Below are 23,401 nucleotides of genomic sequence, written 5' to 3'. Positions count from 1 at the left end.
TATTGTTTGTATCAGCTCTTTATATATTAAGGAGATTAGAACTGTGAGCCTAAGGGACCTCACTGTAATCCATCACGATATATATTACAAAGTGGAAATCAACAATTATTTGTCATGTGAGTGAATAAATAAATGAGTGAATGAATGAGAGAGTGAGTGAATAAATGAATGTGTTAATAGTTTCGTTTGTCCTGTTTGGTACTAGGACCTGAGAAAGAGTGAAATATCCCTTTTCCAGTATATTTTTCTGGAAGTTTCCCTGTAAAGTTTCTCAGTAAGCTTTTCTGTAAGCTGTGAGAAACGTTTGAATCAAGTTAACAGGGGCACATCATTCCGCATTCCTTTTCAGACGTTTCCCTCATATTCTCTTGCCCTCACTCACCCTGTTGATAACAGCACATGACCTACTGTGTGTGATTCAGACTCACACACACATCCACCCCCTTTGAAGCATCAGCCCCAGAGCTCTGTTGAGACCCGCGTCTGCCACTGGAGTCGGCTAGTACGTTGCTGGGTTAAACATCCATCCAGGATTTCAGAGGGACTTGAGAATCATTGTTTTTGGCTGGAATCCTGGGTTTGAGGTTTCTTCATGTAGGACTCACAAAAAGGATTTGGAAATGTTGTCTCTAATCCCAAAGTATGTATTTGGGAGGCTGCCTTCACCATTACCCACCTAATAATACAGGCTCCCGGAGCTGTTTCGCCCAAGGGCATTCACTTCTTTAGTAGACTCAAGAGGAACTGATCCAGGGGATGGAAGACCTGGGTTCCAATGCCGGTTTTGATGGGCAAGTTATTCACTGCTTGCAGCCCCGTTTTCCTTATCCTAAAATGTGATGGTTGGAATGGACAGTCTCTACATCCCTGTCCAATTCCAAAATTCTGAGTGGGATTCCGAATTCTGCTCTGCCACCAACAGTGTGTCCTCGGAGCTTTGCCCATTACTCATGAGAATGTCAACATTTGGGTAAATAGATATTTTGGGGTCAGCTCTATAAAACCCCAAAGTACGTACTGCATGTTGATTTTGGCACGTGGACAAGCCTGAGCAGAGCAGTGTCAAGCATTTCACCATGATAGCTGCTGGAAGGAAAGGCCCAGGGTGGGGCGGTCTGGGTGAACCACTTGGGATGAAGAGACTAGCCTGGGTCCTGTGGCACAGATGACCCTGCAGGAGAGGATGAGGGAGAGGCCCAGGAGTGAATCTAGGTATCATAAAAAAATCATTAGATCCACATTGGGTCTATGACACTGTCTCAAAGCCACATTCTTGGGCAACAAGGAAAGCTGTAAATAGATCCACACAGTTATCCAAGCATAGCAGAATAAAACGACAGGATGCCAGATCAAACAAGCTCAACCAAAGTTTTGGGTGAAGTCGTTGAATGTTGCTCATGCCTTCAGAGTGGGAAACTCTGTTCAGAAGACTCACAACTGTGGGTGCTTTGGAGACAGCTCCAGGCTGCTAGGCTGGCTCTCCGCTCCCACCAGGAGCCACCTCAGCATAGAGGAACCAGAGGCAAAGACACTTTCTAAGGGGTGGCCTTGTCCTTGGAGGACTTGTAGCATAGCTCTATTGCTACTCAAGTGAAAAAAAAACTTAAAAAGCGTTTGAGGCTCCCAAGCCTGCATGACTGAGAATTATAGTAACATGGTGGCATCTCAAAAAATTTTTTATTTTAACGTAATTTCAAACTCCCAGAAAATTTGCAGAATTATACTGCATACTCTTTACATTCAGTGTTTGACCAGTTCTCCCTCCCACGCTTTTTATCCCCCTCTCTCTCTTTTCCTTTCTTTCTTCACTCCCTCCCATCTTTCTTTATCTTCCTTTCTTTCCTTCTTTCTTTTTTTTTTCTGTCTTTCTTTCATATATACATATATACTCCTCCAGAACTGTTTGAGGATAACTCATAAAAATAATGACTTTTTACCCTTAAATATTTAAGTGCATATTTCCATATTTCATGAAAACAAGGACACTCTCTTATATAATCATCGTGCCATTATCAAAATCAGGAATTAACACTGACATAGCACGATTATCTAGACTTCATTCAGGTCCCCAATTGTCCCAATAATGTTCTTTATAGTAACAGAAAATCCAGGATCTGTTGTTGCCTTCAGTTAACATGACTTTAGTCTTTTTTAATCTGGAAGAGCTTCTCAGTCTTTCTTTGTCTTTCGTGATATTTTTGATGAAAACAGGCCAATTATTTTGTGGAATGTCCCTCAATTTGGGTCTGTCTGATGCTGTGGAATTTCCTTTTTGCTTCATGAGCCGCCTCCTGAAGTACGAATGCCGAGTTGAGATGGGACTGGCTGCAGGAAACAGCTTCCCCAGCCCAGCAGTCTGGAGCTCATGCAAAAAAACTCCCCTTTGCCCTGTCTTGGGGGTTTCCTCACCATCCTCCTCAAGCACTGTGGTTTCTCCCCCTGCAAGCTTTGTGGGAAAGTCAGAAAATTTGCTTGTTGGCAGTTGGACTTACCATATTGTTGCCCACATACATAGTGTTGGGTGCAGCAGATAGATTCTTTGATTCTATCAGAGTCAAATAGGAGGAGCATTAAATACCTATTAAAAGGCTGGGGAAGGGATTCAGGTTGTGTAACAACTTCTTTGGGAAGATAAACTTTGAGTTCTAAACAAATCTACGTACAAATTAATTTCTGGAGCTTATAGAGGACTCTTTATGGGTGGGTTTCTATTTGTTTTATGGTTAAATTTGCTCTCATATGATCCCATCTTGGACTCTACTTGGATAGGTTTCATTACTTAGGCTTTACACATAGCTTTACTCTAAATGAGTTTCCCCTACAAGTTGGTCCCGTGGCATGAAATCTGAAAATGAAAATGATGTAAACTTCCAGTGAATCTATCCATGATTTATCAAGCTCACTGACCCTGACATTTCATTATCAAATGAAGGAGGTTGGAAGAAAATGGGATGGTGTGGAATCAGAGATCTACTCCAAGTGCTTCATCTGTGACTTGACAGACAATTGAGGGTGTTCTCTAGGATTGGGGCATTTCTCAACAAACCTGCCAGTCAGCTGAGGAATTCTCTGGATGAGAATCACAGAGTCAGAGTCTTAGCAGTGCAGTGATTCTTACAAATTGCAGTCAAATCTGAAAACTGTTTCCAATGTCATCCCTGAAATGAACTTCAGCAAGATCATCTGGGTATAAGGAGTGTCTCCAGCTTTAACCAATAATTAGAAGCCAACATATATAAACACTTGAATGAATAACAATTCTCAGGACACAAATAAGAGTTAAATTAGTTCTTGAAACATAATTCCAGTTCTCAGGTCTTTGGAGTCATGGGAGATTTGTATAGTTATGATTCTGTATCGTGTGAAGAACAATCTCATGTTTTACAGGTCACTGTTGACTGTGGATATACCTCCCTTTTAATCAATCAGTCAATTATTATTTTAGGGGTAATGTAAAGAATACTGTTCTAGAAATCAGAAGGATGACATCCTAATCGTTAATCACTCGTCAGGAACTGGGTACTAACTGTGTGATAGACAATACGTAGCCCCTAGGGATCGAAAGAGAAGTGAAAAATAGTCCTTATTTGCAAGGAACTATAACTGTAGGAGAAGAAAAGATAAACTAAAAAAGAGATAAGTTCCTCTTTGAAGTGTAGTATGAGGCATTAAAAATAGAAGGAAGCACAGAGGATCATGGAGGTACAGATGGACAATAGCTAACTCAGCCAAAATTGGTGTGAGCAAAACTATGGCAAAAATGCCCAGAGGAAGTTATGATTGAGCTGAGTTTACAGAATGGATAGAAGCCAGGCAAATGGATGGGACAGGGAGGGTGTGCATCACAAGCAGAAGCTATAACATGTTTAGCACATAATGGTGGGCTGCTGGCTGGGACTTTGGGGGACTGTAAGTTATTCAGTATGGGTGGAGGTAGGGGAGAAGCAGGAAATGAAGCTGAAAGAATAGGAAAGGGAAAATTATGGAAAACTTGTAGATCGCATATGGAGCTTGAAATGTCTTCTCAAGGTTACTCAGAGTCATCAAAGGGACTTCAAAAAAAGGCAGGGTTATTGAATGGCAGGGGTTGGAGGGGCCAGAGATTAGAGGTGGGCACAGCAGCTAGGGAACTGTTGTAATAAAATATCAAGCAGTAATAATGACCTAAACTAAGATAATGGCCCTGAGGATAGAGAAAACGGTGTAGATTAGAAGGATGTTTCAGAGATGGAGACATTAAGACTTGGTGATTGATGGTATATGAAGTTTATGAAGAAGCATCAGTGAAAGATGACACTAAGATTTCAGTCTTTGGTGACCAGGAGGGTGTTGTTACTGTTCACTAAAGTAGGGAAACTACTAGTTGGTTTGGGGGAGAAAAAAAGATGTTACATTCAGATTTTTGTACATGCAGAGTTTGACATGCCTGAGGGACATCCAAGTGATGATATAAGAAGTTGGAGGTTGAGTTCCAGATCACTGAAAGAACTAAAGTTGAAGATAAGACATTTGGAAGCTATTGGTACAGAGGTGGTAATAAAATTAATAGGACAGGGCTTCCCTGGTGGCACAGTGGTTGAGAGTCCACCTGCCGATGTAGCGGAGACGGGTTCATGCCCCGGTCCAGGAAGATACCACATGCCACGGAGCTGCTGGGCCCATGAGCCACGGCCACTGAGCCTGCGCGTCCAGAGCCCGTGCTCCACAACGGGAGAGGCCTCAACAGTGAGAGGCCGGCGTACCGCAAAAAAATAAATAAATAAATAAAAATTTAAAAATTAATAGGACATATGAACCCAGGAAAATATGTATGGTGAGACAAGAAGGATACAGAGAACAAGCACTACAAGAGTGGGATTAGGAAGAGTCATCTGCCAAGGTGAGGCTGAAAGGAAGCAGTAAGAGAAGTGGAGGAAAACCAGGAGAGAGGGCTTTCACGGAAGGTGGCCAAGGAGCAAGTGTTAAGGGCATCATGCAGGCAGAGATGTCTTATGGTAAAGACAAAAATGGCTTTATTGTAAGGTTTGCCAATCACAGGTCACAGGTACCCTTAGGAAGATGACTTTCCGTGGATTGGTGGGGGAGGAAGCTAAACAACAGGATTAAGGAGGATGGTAGAGGAAGAGGGGAGAGTGAGTGTAGGTGAAACCATCCAGAAGCTTGTTGGAGAGAAGACATAGAAGACAGTAGCTTAAAAGAGGGCATAGGTTCTAAGTGAGGGAGAAGTAATGGAAATATGACTTTATTTATATGCTGGAGCCAAAGATCCAGTAGAGAGAGACTAGTAGAAGTTTTAGGAGGGAAAGAGTCAAAGATTCTGCATCTAGCGAAATTATAGAACCTTGGGCAAATCCCTTCACCCCCCTGAATTGCAATCTCTTTTCAGTTTCCCTTTTTCTTCAATAGTACACTTTGGTGATGTGTTCCACATTGGTAAGGTAGATTGCTTCGTTTCTCTCAATGATTGCATATTATTCCATTGTATGGATTACCTGTAATTTATTTAGCTGATTCCATAATGATGGGTCAGTTGGGTTAGACGGTTTCCAATATTTTTCCTGTTATAGGCAATTCTGTTCTATCTCACTTTGCACATGTGCAAGTATATTTATAGAGTAACTATCTAGAGATGCTATTGCTAGGTCAAAGGGTATGTGAAATTTTAATGTGGCGATATTTGAATTTGAGCAGGTTTGAAAATGCTCAGAATGAAGGGCGATTGGTTTAGGCCTAATGCATCACCTGATTATTCACTAGGGAAAGTAGGATAGACAGTAGGATGGGAAGCAGATATGTGGCCACACCTCTGTGGACTTTTAGTCCAGTAAAACAAAGATGTGAGTCAGGACAGAACTAGACAAGAACATCACTCTTCTGTGACGCCATGGCCATTGTGTGGCCAGCACCCCTGAAGATCCCTAGCCTATGATATGTTCCATGAGGTTGCACCTGAACTTTGTATGCCAGATGTCCAACTCCTAGGAAGAGCTTGGCATTTTCCCATGGAGAGGGGAGGTTCTATCAACTCCTACCTTAGGAGCTTGTAATCCCAGGCAAGTGGCCTCTTTAAAGCCAGGTCTTGGATTAAGCTATAACATAGGAACTTCAGGGTGAAGGAGCAAGTTATGAGACTAGATAAGTAGCATATCAAAGCCAGAGCAGTAACAATGAAACCAGTCTCCATCAGATAAGAGCCTGGTATATCTGCAGCTCCAATCTCCACCTCTTGTCCCTTAACATCAAAGAGATGAGATAGACAATGCAAGAACTGGGTGTCATAAAATCAAGGTGTCCAATCCCTTGCAATCTACTCCCTATGGAGCCCCAAACCATAATTACATTTCTGGGGCCAGAGTCCCCCAATACCAGATGATGTTCCCATGAGGAATTAGGTGTTTGTTTCAACAGGGAAAGATAAATCTAAGACACCATGTCTGGTAGCAGGGCACTCCCTTCTCCAATCTCCTGCACTTTAACATATGTGTGTTAACAGGTAAGGTCGAGGAGAAAATGGGGCTGGAGGAGAATATTCGCATCCCCCAGAGAAGATATAGGAAAGTAGAATGAAGAAAGCTATGGCCACCCATTCACCCATATTTATTCCTTTATCAAAAAGCACTGGAGGTGGATGTCTCTTTACCTGATTTAATGTTTCTGCAGTTCAGGAACTACCACGTACAGCAGTTAAGTCAGAGTCGTGGGTTCTGGACCCAGCTCCTCCATTCTCTGGTTGAGTGACCACGGAATTAATCCACTGAGGCTCAGAGTCTAAGTTTATAAAACAGTAGTAATGACAGTATACGTGTCTCAAAGATAATATGGGTAGAGACTTGACATATGGCCTGGCACATATGAGCTAGTTAATAACTGTCTGCTATTACCATTAATAAGAACCCCACAGCACCAGGTGTGTTACAACTTGTTTTGTACCAAAGCCAGTATTATAGTACCTATTGTTACAAACCCTCGGACAGCATCATGTCTATGGATTCTTCTCTCCGGACCATTTGTGGCTTCTGTCTGTGCAGACATGGCCCAGGAAATTACGTGGCAGGAAGATACAATGCATTTGCAGAGCTGGGAGTTCGGCTAGTGGTTTTTAAAGTGTGTTCCTTGAACCAGCAGGATCGGTATCACCTGGGAATTTGTTAGGACTGACTCAAGGCCCCAAGTGATACTGAGATCACGCTAAAGTGTGAAAACCACTGAGCTAGACTCTGGAATGCCACTGAACTTTCCTAATAGACACAGGAAGAGTTGAGCGGAAGAAGAAATCCAAGATGGCATGCCTGTAGCTCACAGCCAGTTTGGGGTGAATGGCTTAACAATCTTGCCTATTCTTGAATTCTCTCTGCTATGGCTGGGAACAGCCTGTAAAGCTGCAGACATTTCCTTTTCTCTTTCTCTCCCCACTTCTCTCCCACAAGACACAAGATAGTTCCTGCCCAGACATCTCAGATTACCATTTTTTTCCTCAAAGCCAATTAAAGGTCTCTAATCCCTCCTGTGTTTACCTAAAGGATGAATTTGATCGGAAGAGATGAATGGGAAGGGCAAAATCCTAGAAGGGCTTTTTGGGAAAGGAAGTTTCTGCTGCAGCGGTGGGAACACACCCTCTCTCACTAAGCTTCTTATGAACCGGGGAATTTTTTGAATTACAACTTCCATCCAGCCTGACTTTCATCTCAAGCCCCCGACTGTGCCTTCAAAGGCAGTGTCTGACTTTATCCTTAGTATTAATACTTTGGAGATATTTTTTCCCCAAGTATAGCTCAAAGATCCCCAAAGTAATAGTTTGAATCATTTGAATTATTCCTTTTTGTAGGTTGAAAGGAGGTGAATATCAGCAATTTCTTATGATTAAACTTAATATATGGACCAAAGAATGCTTATCTGTGACCCATCATTCTGCGTTACTCAGGTTATTTTTTGAGGACTTCTGGGCATAGATCACCTCCTTTGAGGGGCCACCTAGAGTTGTCACTTTCTGGCTGGAGTCCTTATATAAATAATTTGACCTCCCAAGTCTCACTTTCCTCACCTCTAAAGTAGGGATGTTATTACCTTCCTTACAGGTTGATGTAGGATTAAAAGGGAAATCGTACATGGAGTGTCTGGTGTGGTACCCTAATTCTAATTGGTATTATTGCTTTAGTGGCCTTGTTCAGTGAAGCTGGAGGTAACACTCTTGAAATTCGTATCTGTACCTCTTCTGCTATGTCTTAGCTCTGTTCCGCACGTGTCTACGTGGTGATCTTCCAAGCCATAATTGTTACTCATCTAGAAATAAGGGGTCTGGACTTTTTTTTTTTTTTTAGGCCCTTAGACAGTATGCATTGTTATGAAATCGTAAGAAAGTGAAATATTTTTTCTGCCTTAAGTAAACGTTATTATTCTTCATTTCAGAGAAGGGTCGGATGAATTTATTTATGTGTTTTGGAATCTCAGTAGGAGAAGAGAAAGCAGCCCAGTAAATGAAGGCAGAAAGTTCTCCCTTCATCATTAACTGAACTGTGCAACCTCTGAGTGTCTCTGTTTTCCTGTCCTGCACAGGAGGATTACATACATGCCTCAACCTACCTCAGTGAGGATGGAAGTGATAGAAAGAGCTAGTGCTTCATGAAAGTGCTTTGAGCTTTGGAAGCAGAGATGTTGTATAGATACAAGGTGTTATTATATTACACAACGATGATCATTTTTCTTTGGCAATAGTCATGACACCAGGAAAACTTATCTTCTATTACAGTTCAAAAGCAGAATAGAAAGAACAAAGTGTTTTTTTTTTTGTTAGTTTGTTTGTTTTCAGTAGAACCATCATCACCCCAGAGATGTTTTGGAAGGTGTAACAAGAGTATTCTCAATGGCCTTCAAAAGCTAGGTTAAGAGCTCCCTGCACTTGGTTCTTCCTCCCCTACACAATGGTAAGAGTCCTGACGGATTGTCTTTCTGGCTAATTATTAGATGTTAAAAAGGTAAATGGGAATCTGATACCCTGTAAGTTGGACTGTTGACAAGAGACACTGTGAATTTTCAAAGGTGGGCATTGATTGGAAATTTGCATGTGATCCTAGCCAGTCTTGTTTACGGAGACGTCCTATTCTTGGAAGTAGACAAGGAGCAGCAATTCAACGTCCCCATCGATAAAATGGCTTGCCTTCCGCAGCTAAAATGTCCTGTGGCTTATTCGTAAACTGAGAGTTGAATAATAATGGGTGTATGGGGCCATGCACCAGCAAAGAACTGGGAAGCTTCACTTTCCTTAATGTGAAGCTGTTTGTGTTTGTAGAGAGATGGGGAAAGTGACGTTTGAATGGGAGAACTTGGAGTCCGGGGGCTCACCTTTTTTTCTTGTTAAGTTAAAGTGCTTGTAGCTTTTTGTTTATATCAAACTATGCAGCTGGAACTCATGCACATAAGGAGAGAAATCCTATAGAACTGCCAACAAAAAATATTTACTGACTCGGATTCTTTGCCAATTTTTGCCACTCACCACTAGAGGATCAGCAGACTGCTGAGCATAGATGTGTATTTTGAATACTTTCCTCCCTTAAAAACATTCCAGCCATTGCCACCAATGCCCCACTCATGGGGCAGTCACTCTGTGGACATTCCTTTTTTTCCCCTCTCTCTTTATTCTCTCTCTCTCTTTTTTCCTCCTTTCTCTCTTTTTTAAATTGAAATATAGTTGACATACAGTATTATTAGCTTCAGGTGTACTACGTAATGATTTGATATTTGCATACACTACAAAATGACCACCATGATCAATCTAGTAACCATCTGTCTCCATATAAAGTTAGTACAATATTATTGACCATATTCCTTAAGCTGTATATTATACCCCATGAATGTTTATTATCTAACTGGAGGTTTGTACCTCTTAATCCCCTTCACTTATTTCTCCCCCCCCCCCGCCCCCCGCCCTCCCTTCTGGCAATGTGGACAATCTCTGTTCTTCCTTAAAAGTAAAACATTGTAAGGATGGCCTCGTCTTTTTCCATTCTCTTTTGCCTTGTCTGTTCATTACCATGATTTCCTGTTTACATTCAGAGCCCTAGTTTTTGTTTTTAAGGAGTAACCACAAGCATAAGCAGATCCGAAAAAAACCCTCGACCAAATCTATGCTCCTTCTGACCACGTTCTTTTATCTCTTGTGGAGAAGACAGGCAATCAGAATTACTAACTGGAAGTGATAAGTCAAGCGAAGGAAAAGTGAATTAATACCCTCACTAGCTAACCCCAAGGCAGGTCAAGACGGAAAAATTCCATAGTTATATCATTTGATGCCTGCGAGACGGTAATTAAAAATTTTTGTTTTACATTTTTAATTTGACAAATACCAGTTTTCTTGTATGAGTCTAAACAGATTGTGGTTTCCACAGAGGCAAGTTGGCAACTTGGCATAATATATATAATGTATATCTACATCTGTAAAGCATCTTAGCTTGATTAGAGATACAGGAACTGAATGCTGAGAGGTGATCAAGTGAACTTGGCTCCAGAACTGCCTCTCTCTTTACAGGTTTTTGAAACACCGCACGGCTGAAAGAGTTACATGGCCTGAGCACAAAGCTTGAGTTAGTACAACTATTTCAGATGTCACTGGAGGAGTTGAACTGGGAGCTGTTGCTTTTACTGTTAATAACATCTAGCTTCAGATGCCCTGGTAACCCAGGCTGGGTGCTATTGCTGATTCACCAGGTTTCCTGAATGCACCTAAGACAGAAGAACTAGTTATGCAGCCTTTGGAATCACGGCAATTTATAGGTGGTAGCTCAGCCCAAACCAGCTTTCCTTCTCTTCATGCTGGTTTGAGCTGTTTTCCTTCAATTCAGTCTTTCTTCTATCCTCAGAGACAATAAAGCCGTAACTCAAGGGTCTGGGGGGGTTCTGTTAGTGTAGCAGTAAGTGTAATCCGAGAGGAGGAGACTTGACATGGGAATGCAGTATCTGTTCTTGGATAGAGCCTCAGTTACATCTCTGTCCTGCCACCCCTGGAAGCTAGATGGCCTTGGGCAATGTCCTTCGCCTCAGAGTTTTCTCACCTATTAAATGGGCTGATGACAATAGGACAGTTGTGAAAGTTGAGTTAATTGACGTACAGCACTATTAAGTTTTCCATAATTGTTCACTAGTGTTACTATTGATTCTACTGAGAAGTTGAAGCTGAGTAACGTATTCATGCCAACCTTAATTATCAGAACAGGAGAAAGGAGCCTTGTGAAGATGAATTTGGAAGAAAAATTGTTGTCCAATATGACCAGAAACCATGTTATTTTCTGTTGTCTTTACTCCTTGGTGTCATTGGAAACCACATCAATTTTGGGGGAATGTTTCAGAGTAAACCAGTCCAAACTTCACCATTTTCTATACAAGTCATGATTTCACTATTTTTTTTTTTTTTTGTGGTACGTGGGCCCCTCACTGCTGTGGCCTCTCCCGTTGCGGATCACAGGCTCCGGATGTGCAGGCTCAGCGGCCATGGCTCACGGGCCCAGCTGCTCCGCAGCATGTGGGATCTTCCCGGACCGCGGCACGAACCCGCGTCCCCTGCATCGGCAGGTGGACTCTCAACCACTGCGCCACCAGGGAAGCCCTCCATTAATAATTCTTGAGTAACTCATGAATGGCTTCTTCAGTGACTCTCAGAGAATGCAGTCCTGACAGCTCTAAAGTCTACATTCTAAATTTTTGAAGCACAAGTATTGTTCTAGAACCTAAAGGATGATCAATTCTAGCCCCTTGTATTATGATGTATATACATGCCACCTCATCCCTCATCCTGCCGCTTATACACGTGAACTTAAACATGCTTAGACCATCTGGACATTCCCCTTACCTGATCATTTTGAAAGTGTCCCTGCCATCTGGGTAAGGTCAGGCCATTTGGATGTCTTCAGATGTGTATCTTGGTAGGACAGCAGTGTTGATATCCTTTGAGTATTTACTGAACAATTACATGAAAATCTCAATTTTTATTTCCAAAGCTCAAAACGAGCTAAAAGTTTTATAAGACATGATTTTATAAGAGACACAAAGACTGTACAAAACCATCTTTAGCAAACATCTAGATTCTGTGAAATATCTGTACCCACATTACATTTAATACAGAGACTATTAAATGACTTAGATCTTTATTGTTTCTTAATATTATGAATGTAGTCCAAAATCGTTTTAAAACATTCTTAAAGTTGCCTATAAATACCTCCTAGTTCATATTAACACAGAATTTTTCCTTCTGGCTATTTTACTTACAGACATCATTTCATTTATTTTCTTAGGATTCTGGTCTATTTATGACTGGGCTGGTCATTTCCACAGTAAACTCTTCTCTGGCGAGCCTTTGGTTCATCAGCTATATAGTTTAGTAGACAGTTAACCCAGATTTAATTCACTTTGTTAATTTAAAAAGAATTAGAACACAATAGAGTTTAATAAACTTTCCAAACCCCATTGAACATCATTTGCTCTTTTCTGTACAGTACAAAAGGGACCCCAGCACCTTGTCATGCCTCATGGTCGTCACTAATGCAATAATTGTTACCACATTGCAGAAGTGTGACCACGCCAGCTCATAACATGCCACACACATTGATGTCCATGTGCTGAATATCCAGCAAGCTCAATCTTTGATTCTAACCAGAAGAGCTGCTTCCTATTCATATCTAATTATCTTAATTGCCACTGCTTCCCATTATGCCACATAAGTAGATAAGAATACATTAGCTAAAAATTGTCAACTCTACTATGTAACACAGATCAGGCATTTTATCACATTGTTCATGAAAGTGTGGGAAATGTATTTGCTAGTTGTTGTGTTAGGAATCCAAAGGCATTTCAGGGAAGGAGTGCCAAATTTCAACAACCTGAGCTGTGGAGTGTTTGTGTCTTCTTCCTGTGCCAATATTCCATCCTTAACTGGGCAACTTTTAGACTTAGGCTGCTGCTGTCTTTGACTGTCAAGTGATGGCTTTGGGTCTGACTCCAGTGGGTGCTCCCCTTTCTGGCCTTTATCTATTGAAGAGGGAAGTTACTTTTTTGTGTGAGCTCCTTCAAGAACCAGCAGTTGAGTTTAATAGATCAGCTGCCTCATTTGGGCAGCGGCAGAATTCAGACATGTCTGTAGCCATCTCATGACAACCCCAAAGTGAATAGATTCATTACAAACAAGTCTCTTGGTTTTAGTCAAAATAATTCAATTTCCTTTCTGGATAAAAGAAGTTTTAGTTAATTTACTTTCTTTCCTTTTTTTTTTTTTTTTTTTTTTTTTTTAACCTTTTCTTTCCCTCCTATCAGCCCATCAAAACTTCGGCCCCTTCTTAACCCTAATTCAAACATCACTTCAGAAGTTAACACATTTGAGTTCCAAAAGCAATGCTTTTAACTTCTGTCCTGTGGTCAATAAGGGGGCTAAGTCGATGTATAAACAGTGTCAGATGGTGTCTCACACATGGCACTTAAGAAACCTTACCCCTGATAGTGCCTTGACCTCGGGCCCTCCGACCAGGCCATCTCGGTGACACTGTACAGGGAGCCATCAAAGAAAGGACTTGTGCGGTCCCGGGACCCTGACAGCCCGGCCTCGGGGAGAAGGTGCTGACGACGGGCCCAGCTTGGGCCTGACGTGGCCACTGAGCAGTTTTACTTCAGCTCGTGACCTGACTGGGGAGAAGCAGGCTCATTTTTCCTCTGCGGGTCCATTTCTCATCTCACCTGCTTCTCAGCTGATGGAGAAACTTTGCAATTGGACCCTGATGGATTCAGGGGTGCCTTTGAAGGAAGCTCAAGGAAGGCAGGCTCAGAACTTGGGAGGCTCTGAGTAGTCTCCAGGGATAGCAAGGTGACCATCTACTGAGCAGAGCAGCATTTTGATGTAGTAAAAGTCCTACAAACGGTGTCTACGGCAGACACGGCTTGTTTCCTGGAGGCCCCTGGCAGGTGGTTTGGGGACACACTGAGAGCTTCTGGTGTCTCTGTCTCAGGGTGTCCTGTGACCTTCAGGGTGTGCGTTGCCTGTTTACAGGGCAAACGCCCTCAGGAGGGGGGTTAGTGAATCAGCACCCAGCTTTTTGCCCCTCAGTGCATAATTCTAGGGTGCGTTCTATACAGCCCTTTGGGGGGGCCCTGGGGATGTACTCCCAGTTTCCCACAGCAACCCACTCACAGACACACTGTGTATTGGCTTTCTTTACCTTCCTTGTGTCCCTGCTCCCCTCTCTCACTTGTACTTCCTGAGACACTTCCCAAGTAACCTGCCTGCACCCAAGGCTTTTCCTCAGGGCCTGCTCGTGGGGAAACCCAAACTCTGCCAGAGTCAGATAAAAATTAAGTTGTCATAGCAAAAAGAATTTAAGGAACCCATTGAAAGCTCTATCTCCACCAAGCTGATACCCCCGTGTCTTGGTTCGGGTTCCCCAGAAGCAAACGCTAAGATGAGGATTTCATCACAAATAGTTTATTTGGGAGATGATTCCAGGAAATGCTTGCAGGGGAGTAGGGAAGTGAGACAGGGAAGGGATGGAAGAGATAAAGTGAGCGTTATCAAGCCGGTTACCAGCGTGGGCAGCTGGAGCCCAGTCCTGCGGAGGCACTTTGCCTCTGGAACACTGCAGAATGTGCCTCCGAGTCAGCCCACTGCGGGAGTGAGAAAGCTGCCGAACTGACCCACCACTCCACCACCTCTCCATCCACCAATGATCGCGGGCTGCTTCAGGGACGCTCACTCTCCAGCACATCTGAGATGACCTGCACTTGGGCTGACCATGATCTTGTGGCCAGAAAAGAAACCCTCGGGAGGAGAACCTCAGTTTGCCGTATAGAGGTAGATGCTGAGGGAACTTGGGAAGGGCACCAGAGGCCCTGCTACACACCCAGCGACTCTAAACACCTACGGATATGTCTCTGAAAGAAGAGAAAATGCAAAGGAGATACTCATTTTCTCATCGAACAAATGTTTGTGAAGTCCTCTTTATGCAGAGGAAGGTGGCCTCGCTGGGGTGTGAACACTTCTCTCCTGTTAGGAGCTCCACGGTAGCCAGCATGGAGGGGCAACTGTTTTTTTTTGTTTTTTTTGTTTTTGTTTTTTTTTTTGATGTGGACCATTTTTAAAGTCTTTATTGAATTTGTTACAATATTGCTTTTGCTTTATGTTTTGGTGTTTTGGCCGCAAGGCATGTGGGATCCTAGCTCCCCGACCAGGGATCGAACCCGAATCCCCTGCACTGGAAGGCAAAGTCTTAACCCCTGGACTGCCAGGGAGGTCCCAGGAGGGGCAACTTTTAATCCTGATGTGACTTCTTGAGTTCACGGGTTGTCATACACACCGTTGACCTGAGAGTTAGGAAACGTGTGTCCTTGTCCCTGCTCTGCCCTTGACAAGCCATGTGACCTTGGAGGAATTGTCTTGCCTCCCAGGACCTCAGTTTCTTCTAGTGCTAAATGAAGGAGCTGGCGTTAAATGTTCTGGGGGCCCTTCCTTCCTGAACTGCAGTAGCCAAGGATCCATGTGCAGAAGTGGGTGTGGTCACAGGGCTGTGCTGTGTGGGTCATCTGCTGTGAGCAGCCTCTGGTCTGGAGGCATTTCAGGTCAAGGGAAGTCTGACCCGGGAGAAATGTTGGAGCTAGAAACTTATTTTTATAATTAATAGCAGTGACACTTAAGGAAGCACCATGCCTTGTGCAAGCTCACCCAGCTAATGAGGGGGCAGAATTGGAGCCAGAACCTACTTTCCTATTCCTCAATTGACGGACCTTTCTATTAATCCATGAACCATACTTTTTGTGTCAAGCTATAAGGAATAAGCCTTCCTAGATGGTGGATTAATGGCTAAAGAAACACACTTGATCTGAGTACTGTGATCATGGAATTGAAAGGCATCCTCATTTAAGGGCTTAACCCAAACCTCAGAGGCTATAAGCTCCTTAGAAAAGCTCTCCTGCTGAATTGGTTCTATGTGCTACCCATAGAATTCCGAATCACACCTGTAGGGATTGCTATCAAGTGGACAGGTAGACCAAACAAGTGGATTAAAAAGATCCAACCTTACCATGAGTGCTTGGGTCAGTAGATACCACCTGTGTTATTTAGCCTTAGTGGATCTATATTCAAGGTGGCAGGTTGGTAATAGTGATAGGCAAGGAAAGGGAACAGAATTGTGGAAAGAGGTGGGGGAATCCAGACTCTTTAGAATGTGAAACGAATTTAGATGTGAATTGAGAACGTAAAGATGTACCAGCACTGCTTCCTGTGTGAACACATATGCGTTCATTCATTGAACGACCATCTAGGTGGTGACACATTTGGCATCCCATAGGACTGAGTTGAGGTTGGTGATCACAGGGTGAATTACAGGTATTATGCAAATCACTGCCTATTTTCTGGCCTGATCTTCATGTATTACATCCTGTCCCATCCTAGTAAAATGTTAAGCCTTGGAAAATCCAGCACAGTAAAAGTCTACTCTAGACTCTTGTGTGGTTCATAGACCACCTTCAGCAACATTACTTGGCGAGCTTGTTAGAAATGCAAAATATCAGTCCTGACCCCAGACCTACTGCATCAGAATATCTGCATTTTAACAAGATCTCCAGGAGATATGTTAAAACTTGAGAAGCACTGTTGCAGACGTGAAGTGCTGTTCAGAACAAGTGGGTACTTCCTTCAGTGGAACCACTGAAAAAACTCTCAGCCAGAAACAGACCGCTTAAGGAGACCTTGCAAACAAGTGGAAAAACTGAATGTAATTCAAATAATCGATACAATGGCTTCATGTTTAGTACTGTTGTGAGCTAATATTGAAACAATACTAAATCAAACACAGAGCTTTTAAGAAAAACCTGCTTTAGTTTTTTTTTTTTTTTTCAGGTGTGAAGATACGGGAAGATGTTATTTATAGTTATCCCTTAGTTCATTCCACAAAGGATAGATAGACATGCTGCTATGAAGCATAACAGTTATTAATGCAGAGAAAGACTCAGTACTGGTCAAGGGCTGCTGTGATGAAAGGTTTTTATTCCATACATGAAATAGAAGGTCTCAGAACCATCAAATTCCCACCTCATCTTTGAACCCACAGAGGTAACTGTCAATCTCAGTTCCAAAACATCCCCCAACCTTTTGTTGTTGTTGTTTTATTTTTTTAAATACATCTCTTTTTTTCAGGTTTTAAAACTTTTTATTTGCATATTAAAAAATTGTGCATTCCAATAATTAAAATCATTTGAACAACAACAGCAAAAAAAAAAATGGCACTCTGATTAAACTGCATTTTACAGCCCGCAGGACACCTTGGACCAGTTTGCTCTTTACTCTAGATTTCACTGTCGTCCCACTCAGCCTCCTTCACCAACATGCAAGTTCTTTTCCTTCCCTGCCAGCCAGACAGGCGGATGGGAGGCAGGCGCGGCCTTCGTTGTCAGTAGTTCTCCATTCTTTGATGTGAAAAAGGGCAGCACAGTCATTTAAACTTGATCCAACCTCTTTGCATCTTACAAAGTTAAACAGCTAAAAGAAGTAAAATAAGAAGGCAATGCTCGTGGAATGTACAGTGCATACTGGCGGCGCACGCCTCATTACGACTCGCCTGCTTGCTTCTCCTGTTCAATCGTTTCTTGTGAAGGCAGTGGATTTTTCTCTTTCGTTTCTGTTTTCTTCAGTTTCGACTTATCGAATTTCTCAATCTCAGCCATATCGGGTTTGTCAGACATGGCTGCAGAGGAAGCGGAGCGAGTTACGAGCGAACGAGGTCCGACCTGCGCAGTGGTCGCCGCCGAGTGCCTTAAATACATCTTTATTGGAGTATAATTGCTTCACAAAGCTGTGTTAGTTTCTGTTGTACAACAAAGTGAATCAGCCATATGCATGCATATATCCCCATATTCCCTCCCCCTTGAGCCTCCCTCCCACCCTCCCTATCCCACCTCTCTAGGTCATGGCAAAGCACAGAGCTGATCTCCCTGTGCTATGCTGCTGCTTCCCACTAGCTATCTATTTTACATTTGGTAGTGTATATATGTCAATGCTACTCTCACTTCGCCCAGCCTTTTTTAGTAGGGAATCTGAGATGTTTGTAAAGAATGGAGGTTAGATCTGGCTTTTTGCTTTCTTTTTCAAAGACTCTGAAAGGAATCATTTACAAAACAAATTTCGACTAAATACACTTTGTTGGGAGAAGTGGTGATATTTCTAAAGAGAACAAACTTTTAAAAGCAACTTGAAAGATTTGAGAAGCATCCTTTCATTGGTAGGTTTCAACAGATTAATTACAAATTATTTTTTATAACCACGTGAAAGCAGGCAATTGCCTGTTGACTGCTAGGCTTGGACATGGCACATGGTCACTTCTGCTGTGTTTCATTTGCGAGAGCAAGTTCTGTGGCCAATCCTATGTTCAAGGGATGGAAAACAGACTCTAACACTTGATGGAAGAAACTACTAAATCACATTGCATGGGAGGGAAATAATTGGGAGAAATTTCACCATCCATTTACCACATCAGGATAGACTGATTGCTATAGCAAACAACCCCCAAATCTCAGGATTTTAATACAGTAGAGGTTTATTCCTTGCCTTTATTACCATCCAGTAAGGGTGGGCAGGGGAGTGGGGGAGGAGCTCTGTTCCACACAGTCACTCAGGAACCCAGGCTCCTCCTGTCTAGTTGCTGTGTCATTCAAGGCCACGGAGCCTTCCACCAAGAGTTCTGTTTCCAGCCAGTAGATGAGGGAAGAGGGCAAATATGTAGAAGGAACATCTCCTACTCATCTCAACCTGGAGGAGTCATATATATCACTTCTTTCCCCTTTCTCATGGCCAGAACTGGGTCACGTGGCTGAATAGAACCACAAGGGAGACTGGGAAATGTGGTCCAGCTGTGTTAGGAGCAAAAGGGAAGATGGTTTGTTGAACACCTGGCCAGACTCTGCTACAGCTACAGACTCTGTGACTGAAGAACACGTTCCAGAAGAGGCACCAGGACACATTTCAAAATGTTGACATGTGACCCTGTGTGGTGGACAAAGTTTAGAAAGACAAGGTCATAATTAGGAAGCGAAGACAGACCCAGGTCCCTGTGTAAATACCTGGGAGATCAGGGCAGGAGTCTGGGGAAGGGTTTGGAGAGACTTTGTACCAGGTGGGAGCTTTGGGGCAGTGGAACTTTAATGGGAGGAGACAGAAGTGAAGGGCATAAGAAGAGCGTTGAGCCACGTGGGGAGACTAGGTTTGTGTGCTTGTTTGACATTGTTGCCTCTAGTGGGGCCTAAAGTCGATGCCTTAACGTGGGTTGCCTCTGTTAGTGCTGGTTAGAATAATGTACCCCTTAGGGCTACATTAAAAAGCTATGCTCGGCGCCTCATTTGCACCTTCAAAATATGCGCATACATGTGCGGGCCAGAAAAGGCTGCGCTCAGAACATGCATTCTTACGTGAACTGCAGGTAATTGCACAAGCAAACAGGAAGTTGCGTAGGTATGCAGGCAGCCGCCCGCTGGAGATCTGTGTGTTGGCACGGGCAGGCATGTGTCTTGTTCGTTTGTGTATGATTTTAAAGGATTCTGCAGAGGGGAGGGAGAGAAAGCAGGCCTCTGGGCATCTGCTTCTCCAGCTACAGCTGTCCTTTGTCCTTCTCAAGGTTTTCTTTCTGGGCAGGGCCAAGTTCAGGGCCTGTTTGTGGCTGTAGGAAAACGGTGCATTTTCAAGGTCTTTTTGGGAGCACTCATGCAGAGGGGTTTGGCCTGAAAGTTTGTTTCCCCCAGACATTAACGTGTTGGGACCCTCAAGCCCAGTGTGATGGTGTTAGAAGGTGGGGCCTTTGGGAGGTACTTAGGTCCTGAGGGTGGAGCCCTCATGAATGGAATCAGTGCTCTTATAAAAGAGGTCCCGGAGAGCTCCCAGGCCTCTCCCACGACGTGAGGACACAAGAGGAGTCTGTGACCTGAGAGAGGGTCCTCACCAGACCATGCTGGCACCCTGATCTTGGATTTGCAGCCTCCAGATCTGTGAGCAGTAAATTTCTGTTGTTCATAAGCCGCCTTGTCTGTGCTGTTTTGTTACAGCAGCTGGACGGGCTAAGACACAGGGTTTGCAGGTGGCCGTTTGGACGTGCATTAGTTCTGTGCTGGGAGTCTGTGGCTGTCTCTTTCGCTGACTGCTGAGCTGCTGAATAAACTCTTCCTTTGAAATTCTCTTTGCTGGGATCTCTGTGTCCTGGTTCTCCTCCTGATTCTGCTGGTCACTTTCCTTTATCTTTATTCACTGTCCTCTTCCTTCTTTCATCCCTCAGATGTTTTCCTGTGAGTCTGTCCTTAAACATCTTCTAGCTTTCTGGACCAGCACCGTCCACTAGAACTCTCTGCAATGGTGGAAATGTGTATCTACGCTGTCCAGTACCATAGCTGCTCACCATTGAACACCTGACATGTGGCTAGTGGGCCAGAGGAAATGAATTTTACATTTTATTTAATTTAAACTTAAATAGCCATAGGTGGCTGGTGGCTGCTGTATGGTAGCCATAAGCTCTAGAACATTCTTTATGGGAAATAATGTCTACTATAGTGTCAACACTATCCACCCATTATTACCTATCTGAATCCCTTGCTATGCGCTTTCTGGACCTATTTTTACGACATCTCGACCTGGTTGGTCTGCGGTCTCGGCAAATGCAGTGTGCCTAATGTTTAACTCTTTATCTCTATCCACAAAACACATTTTCTCCTGGCCTTCTTCCTATCACTTTACGCTTGTTCATTTTTTAGAACCAGTTGTGATCATACCGTGCCATTCATATATCATCATTGAGGTGGATCCAGGTGTCGGAAAACCTAAACTTATACAGATCTAGGGGATACTCCATAAGAAAAAGAATACAACAGTGTGAATGCAAAATTAGATTCAGAGCATTACAGAGCCTGGGAAAGTGAGAGAGGTAGCCCTGAAACTTAAGCATTATTCCCTTTACTATAAACTGGCCCCAGTTTATCATTAGAATATTTTAGTTTCCGGGTTTGAATCTCAATTTGACCCTCTTCTTGCTGTACAAACATGGGCACAGGGCTTAACTATGCTCAGATTCAGTGGGCTTACTGGGGATAACAATAATAATGCCTATTCAACTGGGTTGTTACAAAATTAAATAAGATAATATACAAAAAGATGAACATCTAGAAGGTATTTCCTGAAAATAATTTTATTCCCTTGTTCTCATTACATAGGGAATAGTACCAGCAATAATAATGGTAATAATAATAGCAGTTAATGTATCAGATGCTAGGTTCAAAACTTACATAGAATATCTCACTTATTCCTAGAAGGTAGGTATTCTCCTGTCCCCATTTTACAGATATTCTCCTGTCCACATTTTACTGAGGCCCAAAGAAGGTAAGCAATGAGTGCAGGTTCTCAGATGCTAGTTAGGAGGGGAGCTGGGATTTGAACCCAGGCAGCTGGACCTTGTGTTCTTAGTATCAGTCCTTGAGCAGGGCATGTGGGATTCTTCACAACTTCCTTTGCATCAACATGCTGAGTTTCCTCCACATGTGTCTATGTTCTCGCTGGCCAGCCCACTAAACATTCCATGACTTGTGTACATGCTTCTGTTTCTTTCCTCATGCTGTTTCTTTTCCCTGGAATGCCCTTCCCTCCTCCTCAATTTCCTCTGTGTTTCCATGTGCTGTATTCATGTCTTAATGTAATACCCTTTATTGCTCTCACTGTAAAGGAGTTGCTCAAAGGGTTTTATTTTCCTCCCCATCCAACACAATGTCCTTTGTAGAAGCTTCATGGTTGCTTATCTCATGAGCAACTGGGGTGTTGTTACCTCACAGGGGAGCTTTGAAAAATACAGAAGCCTGGGTCCCCCACCCCCAGGCCACATACATCAGAATGTTTGGGCTTGGGTTCAGATTCACTGACCTAAAGGACTATGTTTTTCCCTCTTTGAGCTGGTGACTAAAAAGCCAGGAACCAAGTGCTAGCTCAGCTCTGCAACGAGGCAAAACCTCGGGCTTCATTTCATCTCTTCCCCTGATTTTCCCTTCGCCCTTTATTTTGAATCGTAAGTCACCTTGCTTTTTGGCATGCATTTTTGTAGGTCACCTAACTTAATTTTGCAATCACTAGAGGTACAAATATAAATGGTGATGATGCTATTGACGATAACAGATTTACCCTGGAATGATCAGAATATTTCTTGACAGCAGCCTATTGGCAGACAGAAACAGATGGGTAGGAAACACAAGATAAAATAAAATTGAAGTTTTGAAGAAAAAAATTCTCTTTAAATCCAGGGATGCCAACCACCCTAGAACGAATCCATAGCCATGGCCGTCTAAATGCACCTCTCATGTGGCCATTGGTCTGGTGGCTTCATCTTACTTGGACTCTTCTTTGATTCTACCTTTATTGAGGAGATGAAAAAATCTGCCTGTTAAGAAAGGTATATTAAGTGAAATCTTGTCAAATAAATTCCCTTGTTTATTTGAAACTACCGACATATATAACTATGCAGTGTCTCACTCCACCCCTCAATTCTCCTTATTTTGGGGACTTCCTGCTCAGGTGTACTGATGTATCCGGTAATGACCTCTGAGTGCACTGAGCATGGACACCGGGTACCGCTGCAGGATTTTCAGTTTCCCATCTGCTGGCCTCCGCCCTGACTCATCTGAAAGCCGGCGTAGGGGCTGTGGCTGTGAAATGGCTTTTTGTCGTCACATGTTAGGTGCTTTGAAGGCCCCAAATGGCAACACGGAGAGGAGTGGCCAGGGAAGAGGGCCTGGCGAGGTTCCCTCGGTCTCCAGTCGGCCTTCTGCCGCTGCAATGCCCGCAGATGGAGGGGGCCGAGGTCAGGCCCCTCAGGTGGGAGCTCTGGGCCTGGCAGCCTCGTGTGCCCAGCACCTCCTTAAAAGCTGATTATCAGGCTTGCCTCCTTTGTGAGCCGGCTCATTACCATTTCATTGTGTCCGGGTAATTCTCACCCTGCGCAATGAATATTGACTTCAGGCTTGCTTTTCTAGCTGAATTACAGGGGGCAGTGTGAGGGCCGCCCTGGCAGCCACTTGAATAGTCTCCAAGAAAAGCTGTTAGCTTGAGCATTTAGGGATAACAGAGACTGTCACAGGCTGCTACAGTGATTTATTAAAAGACAGGAGAACGGGAGAAAAGACACTTACTTAGGTCTTGCACCAGCTGCCTGCTTGCTTTGCTTTCTTCTTTCCCTGTCTCTCCCTTTCTCTCTGTCCTCCTTCTTTCTCTCTTTATTCTTCCTCCCTCCTTTCCTCTTTCCTTTCTCTCTTTTTCCTTTTTCTCTCTTCCCCTCCCTCCTTGCCTCTCTCCCTTTCTTTCCCTGCCTTCTCTTCTCATTTTTAAAATGTGTTTTAGGGCGATGCTTGAGGGACTTCCCGC

The 23,401-nt window shown here is 43.3% G+C and overlaps 1 pseudogene across 1 annotated transcript; it reads right to left on the bottom strand.

Moving 5' to 3' along the window:
• Positions 1–17,159: 17,159 nt before the first annotated feature.
• On the bottom strand, positions 17,160–17,787 carry LOC113626627 (thymosin beta-4 pseudogene; annotated as a pseudogene). The gene has a single exon (XR_003435193.1). The product of XR_003435193.1 is annotated as a thymosin beta-4 pseudogene (transcript).
• Between the last annotated feature and the right edge of the window lie 5,614 nt (positions 17,788–23,401).

The sequence above is a fragment of the Aethalodelphis obliquidens genome, unplaced genomic scaffold, assembly GCF_003676395.1.
Source record: "Aethalodelphis obliquidens isolate GAN/ISIS:26980383/991018 unplaced genomic scaffold, ASM367639v1 scaffold18, whole genome shotgun sequence".
NCBI classification, from domain to species: Eukaryota; Metazoa; Chordata; class Mammalia; order Artiodactyla; family Delphinidae; genus Aethalodelphis; species Aethalodelphis obliquidens.
Note: the sequence above shows the minus strand (reverse complement) of the source record. Positions and strands in the feature narration are given on the sequence as shown.